The following is a 7,500-nucleotide window of genomic DNA, read 5'->3' on the forward strand; positions in this document are numbered from 1 at the left end:
TTTTGTTGTTAGTTCGAGGAATGGTTATGCTCATTGAACGCCCTCAAACCATAGCTTTGTAAATACACTCCAATCATCATTGGCTTCCTTCAGTCGTAGAAACGACTATGGTCCACCTCAGAGCGAGTGAGATGAAAGCCTGGGCATTGTTTAGGGTCGGAACGATGTCGCCCACCACAGCAGTTCCACCCTCTCTCTCAGCGATGCAGATGTGACCAAAAGAACGGAGTATCCAATACACTAAACATACATATAAGAAACATTGCTGAACTAGAGTGCTAATAAAATACTCTGAAAGACACAAAGATAAAGGCACATTCCTCGTCCCATATGCTAGGACAAATTTGTACAAATATTCCTTCTTCCCTAGCGCTATTAGAGCATGGAATGGGTTGCCTGAGCTAGCCAGGAAAACCAGTGACTTGGCAGAGATTTAAGTCATTGGTTAATATGCATGACTAAATGCATGACGCGTAGGACGTAATCATCTTCTTTTTTTGAAGTAACGTCTGTATTATATAAGATAAGATAAGATAAGTAATACAACTACATATTGCGGTCACGTGGTCTTCATCAGCTACAAATTACGTATATACTCACCTTAGCAATGTTGTTTGGGGGTTGGAGTTGGGAAGGCATACGTTCCACCCCTTTTTCCTGTAATTAAGTCAGACCGCACTGTTTCCTGTCGATTTCCCGCGCTTCGCTTTTGCACCAGCGAGCCTCATTGCTGCCTAGACAAAGAGATGGATGAACTATAATCCTATTTTTGTGTTAATTGTTACAGACTTACATCATTAAGACCTACCTGTTTCAAAATGTTTTTAGATTAGTTTGTCATTCTTGCTCTCGTGTTTATTTTGTTTATGTTATTACAGCGCCTTTGAGCCTACATTTTCTAATTTTGTTAAAAGCGCTCTATAAATGAAATTATTATTAATTAAATTATTATTATTATTTATTAACTCATTCTGTCTGGTAAAAAGTTTGTACACGTTATTTCTCCAATTACACCGAATCTCGGATCAAGCTGAAATTTTGCACAATTATTTCTTTTACCTGTCAGTACAACAATCAATTTTTTTTTTAAATTACCCATTACTTTATTAACTATTGGTAATTAATTAGTAAGTTTGGTATCTCGAACAAGGGAAAGAAATTGTACTTGACTGAAGTGGTGGTATAAGCTGAATTTTTAATCACACAGATTTCTTATTGTTAGTCTAGAGACTAGATCTATTACAAACTTAATTACATGACTGAACCAAACGAATCGATACACTTAATATGAGCTATGTTTGTGAAAAAAAAATGTTTGTGTTTGTATTTTGCTTGTTTACCTTTTTTGTTTGTTTGTAGCTGATGAAGGCCCCGTTTCCTATATGTGTGTTAATGGTACAGCCGTTCAACCCTGCACAGGGGCGCATGTAAAAAGGGGGAAGCGAGTCTGAGTTACTACCTTGGGAACCTTACAAGAAAGGGGTCCCCAAAATAGAAATTATACATATATATAACAATAACTCATTTTATTTATTTATTTATTTATTGCTTTATACATATTTGTTCGCATTAACTTTTAAAGTTCTGATATAACAATAAATCAAACTATAAAATCTCTTATTTAACTAAGAGATCTACAGAGCTAAATAATCTTTGATCTATGCACATTTGTGTACACCTATAATCTCTGTTTAAGCCAGACATGTAAAATAATAAAATCTCTGATATGTGAAGAGATCTCTCTATAAAATCTCTGATATGTGAAGAGATCTCTCTATAAAATCTCTGATATGTCAAGAGATCTCTCTATAAAATCTCTGATATGTGAAGAGATCTCTCTATAAAATCTCTGATATGTGAAAAGATCTCTCTATAACATCTCTGGCATGTGAAGAGATCTCTCTATAAAATCTCTGATATGTGAAGAGATCTCTCTATAACATCTCTGGTATGTGAAGAGATCTCTCTATAAAATCTCTGATATGTCAAGAGATCTCTCTATAAAATCTCTGATATGTGAAGAGATCTCTCTATAACATCTCTGATATGTGAAGAGATCTCTCTATAACATCTCTGGTATGTGAAGAGATCTCTCTATAAAATCTCTGATATGTCAAGAGATCTCTCTATAAAATCTCTGATATGTCAAGAGATCTCTCTATAAAATCTCTGATATGTCAAGAGATCTCTCTATAAAATCTCTGATATGTCAAGAGCTCTCTATAAAATCTCTGATATGTGAAGAGATCTCTCTATAAAATCTCTGATATGTCAAGAGATCTCTCTATAAAATCTCTGATATGTCAAGAGCTCTCTATAAAATCTCTGATATGTGAAGAGATCTCTCTATAACATTGATATGTGAAAAGATCTCTCTATAACATCTCTGATATGTGAAGAGATCTCTCTATAATATCTCTGATACGTGAAGAGATTTCTATAAAATCTCTGATATGTCAAGAGATTTCTCTATAAAATCTCTGATTTTAACAAGATATTACCTTTACAGTGCCTTGAGGCTATATTATTATTATTAACAGCGCTTTAGACATAAAATTATTCTTATTATTTGCCTTCCGCTGCGTATAAGTATGCGGGAAAAGATATTCCTGTCTCATCTATTCAAGCCAAACTTGATCAAATTTCCTTTAGTTCATTACATGAAAGTGAAGCTTCCTTTTCGCGATTGTACAGAGCCGACAGTGAAATGTTTCTTCCATTCTTCAGAGGCATTGTTGACTTTATAATATTTCCTGTTATTGTAGCTCAAAAATACTTTTAAAAACATAGAATCGATTTTTAAACTACTACAACTAGTTTGTTATAGAAACTCCATTTTGATTTGTTTTGTTGTTTTATATTTATGCCAAATTTACATTCCATTTTTTTTTAAACATTTTTTATTATGATTCTGTAACAATTCTTTCTAAATCTTGTTATTGAATTAGGATTTGGAAGTGATAAAAAAAAAACAGTGTATGTGTTCAACAAAAAAAAAAACAAATGTGTTCAACTGTCTGCTTGTGTACCAAAATAAAAAACAGTGTATGTGTTCAACTGCCTGCTTGTGTACCCAAATAAAAAGTAAAATAGGTACCCTTTCAGACCTCGTTATCTATTGGGCATATTTGGAACGGGGCGTTTACTACCCCCAACTATTATCAGGTACCCATTGACGCTGGGTGGCGTCAGGGGCGCCTTAAAAATCCCGAAGTTCGAGATCCCAGTCTTCACCGGAATTTGAATCCGAGACCCCTTCGGAACTTCTGAAGCAACGCACTTTGCTGCCTAGCAACCACGCCCCCACCCCCACCCCCCAACGTGCAAATGTTGCTGGGTGATTATAGATTGAGACGAGAACATTAAGAATCCTTTCTGGTTATGGCGCAGTAATGTTTTAACTTTCACTTTGACTGATCTGAAGACTCGATCCAGAAATATTGGTTATTTGTGCGTATTTATTGATTGGAAGCGTTATTCTACACTGAATGCTCAATAGAAGTATTGTAAAGTATTTGACTATAATTAGAGCATACAATACTTAAAACTACAAGCCTAATAACTGACCATACAATTATATCCCCTGGCTATTGCTTATATCGTGTAATGTTAAGACACTTCAATAACCATGCCCTATACTTACAAGAAGCTACTTACATTTTTATATTGTATAACTTTAATATCTTTTGCTGTAACACCTATATCTAAAATTTACACAGATCGTCCATAGTGTTAATTAATTTTTCTCAAGTCTAAGTTTAATATTCAAACTTTTTGTTGAGAATTTTTTGGAATGTTTTTTATAGCGTCATTTCTACTAGATCAGCCAAAAATAATTTACTTTTATATTGAATTTTGATGCTAATATTTACCATGGCCATGTTGCTGTTAATCAATCATTGCTTGCTTACTTTTACCATACAAATGATATTTTAACGTTATTTGTGTTCATTCTAAAAATGCACTACTGCATCCACATTTTAAGGTTTATTGCATATCATTTGATGTGTATCATGCACTGCTAAAATTGAATTGTAAAGATTAATTACTCTATCCTGCTTATCAGTGGCGTCACTAGGGTCGGTGTCACCCGGTGTGGTCTGCACCCTTTAGTGAAGCCACTGCTGCTTCTTTATACGAGACGAATGTATTGTTACTGTAATATTGTTTCATTTCATACATGTCGGAGAAAATATAAACCACAGGCATATACATAGGTCTGTGATATAAACGTTTAGCTTTTGGGCTGCATCTGGTGCACAAGGTAATGGAGGCGCTGATAAGCCTTGCTTTTTAAAACGTATATGATAATGTCTGTGCACTTTTTAGCACTGGAGAATCAAAAATTTTTTTAAAGCGCTTCCGTTAGCGCACAAATTCGTGTAAATATGGAGAAAATACTATACTTTCATTCGAGGACTTCAAAACTTAAAAAACAACAACAAACGGGCAATTAACTTGAGGTAATAGAAGAGATTTTATATCCAGGTGAGTCTACATTCGTGGTTTGTAACAGTGATTCACAAGTTATGGTGAAAATCTCCAGTGAATATTATATAAATTATATTACGTTTAAACGTAAATTTGATGCTAATGTTATGTGTACAATTTGACCATTTGGAAATATTTGTATCTAAGAATGGACGTTGTACAGGAGAAGTTAAGATTAGGGCATTATTAGCATTTGTTGGGCGTGTTCTATTCCATGTTCAATTTTATTTGTTTAAGTATTAGATATTTATCTGTGAAGTATCAGGAACTATTTATAACTGTAGTGTTTTCCTCTGCTTACTTTTAGGGTTATGAAGGAAATGGCATTTGAACCATCTTTTTGTGTTTTTTTTTTTTTTTTTGGTTGTGACGTTGGTGCTCAGATTAATATTAGTATTTGTGTAAATCATGAAATGACCACCATATAAAAATATTAGGATTAACTAGGTACTCTGAATGTCGCATGTATATTAGAATTATCTTGCATTAACATTTAACTGTGGGGGTGATAAGGGTGAAATGGTTTCCACAGAAGTTTTATTTTATATTTTTATATTTATTAAAGAAAGAAATTTTAGTAACAAATATGTACAGAAAAATTTTATTAGAATTTGTGCATGATTTTTTAATTGGCATGTGTTCTGAAGGAATGATAAATAAAGAGTATTTTGGAAATTTCTAGATGTTTTGTTTTGTTTTTTCGACATAGTAGGTTGTTTCCCTTTTTTTTTCGGGTTTAATTATAAAACTGGAATTATCAATACACTTGATTGATCCTTATAGAAATCTGTTGTGATTACAAGGACTCTTTTCCCATAAAAAGACAACACAATAGAAACATAGACATAAATAGAACAGACACAACACAAAGAGTTCATTCAGCGACTGCACACAACCATCTCGGTCCTTTTCATGTTTCCAGATCAACAAGTGGCGTTGATATAGTCTGACCAAGCAAGACCCCCCTCCCCCCTGTACTCTCTTCAAACTTCAACATATATGTGTAAGTTCAGCTGGAGGCCGGTGTGGACAGTATAGAAGCATTAATTACCATTCGACTGCTGGGCTGGGTCGGACACTTATCCCGCATGGGACACGGCAGCATACTAAAGGCGATCTTCTTAAAGGAGCTTACAAGAGGACGGCGTAACAGACTAGCCACAGTAGCTGGCAACAGATGGCCTCTGAAAGAGACAGTTAGGAGGACAATCACAAAGGCCGCTGATTTGAGGCCCAAAGAAAAAACCTAATTTAAGACAGGCGCAGATGAAGCGCAAAGGGAGCTGAACTAGACCACCAGCCGAAAACAGCTTTGTCTGCGCGATATGCGGAAAAATATGTAAGTCGCAGCTGGGTTTGTGTAGTCATGCGTAATGCTGCACTCATAATTAATATATATAAGGAATATAAGTCTTCGCCATATATATATATATATAATAAGGCTTGTCTTCGAGTCCGAAGATCAGTGAGGAATGCAGTTTTTCCAATGGCTGCGTAGCCCCAACTGTGACCTACATATTTTCCCACATACAAGCAAGCAAAACCATTGTCCGCAAGAGGTCGATTTAGATTTTCTTTTCGCCGTCTACGTCTGTCCTCGGCAGCGGATTTTCTTTTGGTCTCAAATGTGTATCCCGCGGCCTTTATGAGTGACCTCCAGCTGTCTCGTTCTGAGGCCGCATGCAACCAGGTGCTCTCTTCTATTTCAGGTAAAGCAAGTTGGCGCCTAGGATGGTCTTTGAAGCGTTTCCGTGGGGCGCCTCTGTTAATCACCAAAAAAAAAGGACTGCCTTTGGCATACGTTCGTCCCCCATACGGGATGCGTGCCCTGCCCAGCGTAACTGTCGGACCATAAGAAGTCCCTCTATACTGTCCATACCGGCGTTCGCAAGGACATCGCTGTTTGCAGTGCGGTCTTGCCACCGTATGTCCATGATGGAGCGCAAGCATCTTTGGTGAAAGCGCTCAAGTAGCCTATATATATTTATATAACCGCTGTCATATTTTTGAAGAAAGATCTAGATCATTTACAGGGTCATACATCGCCCTGAAGGGGGAGGGTTCTTAACTGAGAAGAATATCACTCACAACTCTACCAGACAGTCTTACATACGTAATATTTACAATATTTGAAATTAGAGATTAGATCTAAAAGATTTTTAAAATGCTCAAAGAATAAAGTATCAATGTATGGCTGTAATAAATGTTTTTATCACTACAAGAAAATTTAAAAAAAAAATTAAAATGAAATATCGAATTCACATAAACATTAACATAATTTAATAAAAGTAAGTAAATAACAGGGGCTCGGTGGCTGAGTGGTTAGGCCCTAGGCTTCCGAACTTGGGGGTCCTGTGTTCAAATCTCAGTGAAGACTAGGATTTTGAATTTTGGGCTTCTTATGGCGCTCCTGAGTCCACGTATCTCTAAGGGGTACCTGACTTTAGTTGGGCGAAAGTGGAGGCGATTGGTCGTTGTGCTGGCCCCATGACACCCTGCTCGTTAACCGTAGAAACAGGTGAAGGGGGAACTAGGTATGTAACATTGCAACAGACTATGCAATATATAATATATGCATATAGGATATACGCTGGGTCGGACATGTCACCCGCATGCCAGATGGTAGAATCCCGAAAGATATCTTATATGCTGAGCTTGTGGAAGGAGTCAGACCCAAGGGCCGCCCAAGACTAACATATAGAGATGTCTGCAAGCGAGACATGAGAGCCACAGGCATCAGCGAAAGTATGTGGGAAAACATAGCCAAAGACCGGAGTGCATGGAGACAGACTGTGCGTGCTGGGACAACCCTTGCTGAGAACAAAAGAATTGAAGCGGCTTTAATCAAGAGGGATAAAAAGAAAGCTGCCCTGTCTGCTAGCCCTAAATCAGAGGCATGTACGAATTGTGGCAAAGTGTGCCGTTCTAGAATTGGCTTGATTAGCCACACCAGATTCTGACCCGTCTCAAGATTAAGCCAAAACCAGTGACTAATTTGGGCGCATCCAT

At 36.7% G+C, this 7,500-nt stretch overlaps 1 long non-coding RNA gene across 1 annotated transcript in view; it reads left to right on the plus strand.

Annotated features, from left to right (window-relative positions):
- Positions 1 to 5,169, plus strand: part of LOC129923708 (uncharacterized) — a 12,906-nt gene extending 7,737 nt beyond the window's left edge. The window contains exon 3 of the long non-coding RNA XR_008775711.1: positions 1 to 5,169. This exon is cut by the window's left edge and continues 1,012 nt beyond it. This is a non-coding gene — a long non-coding RNA (uncharacterized LOC129923708).
- Positions 5,170 to 7,500: the final 2,331 nt, after the last annotated feature.

This window comes from Biomphalaria glabrata, chromosome 17 (genome assembly GCF_947242115.1).
Source record: "Biomphalaria glabrata chromosome 17, xgBioGlab47.1, whole genome shotgun sequence".
In the NCBI taxonomy this organism is placed as follows: Eukaryota; Metazoa; Mollusca; class Gastropoda; family Planorbidae; genus Biomphalaria; species Biomphalaria glabrata.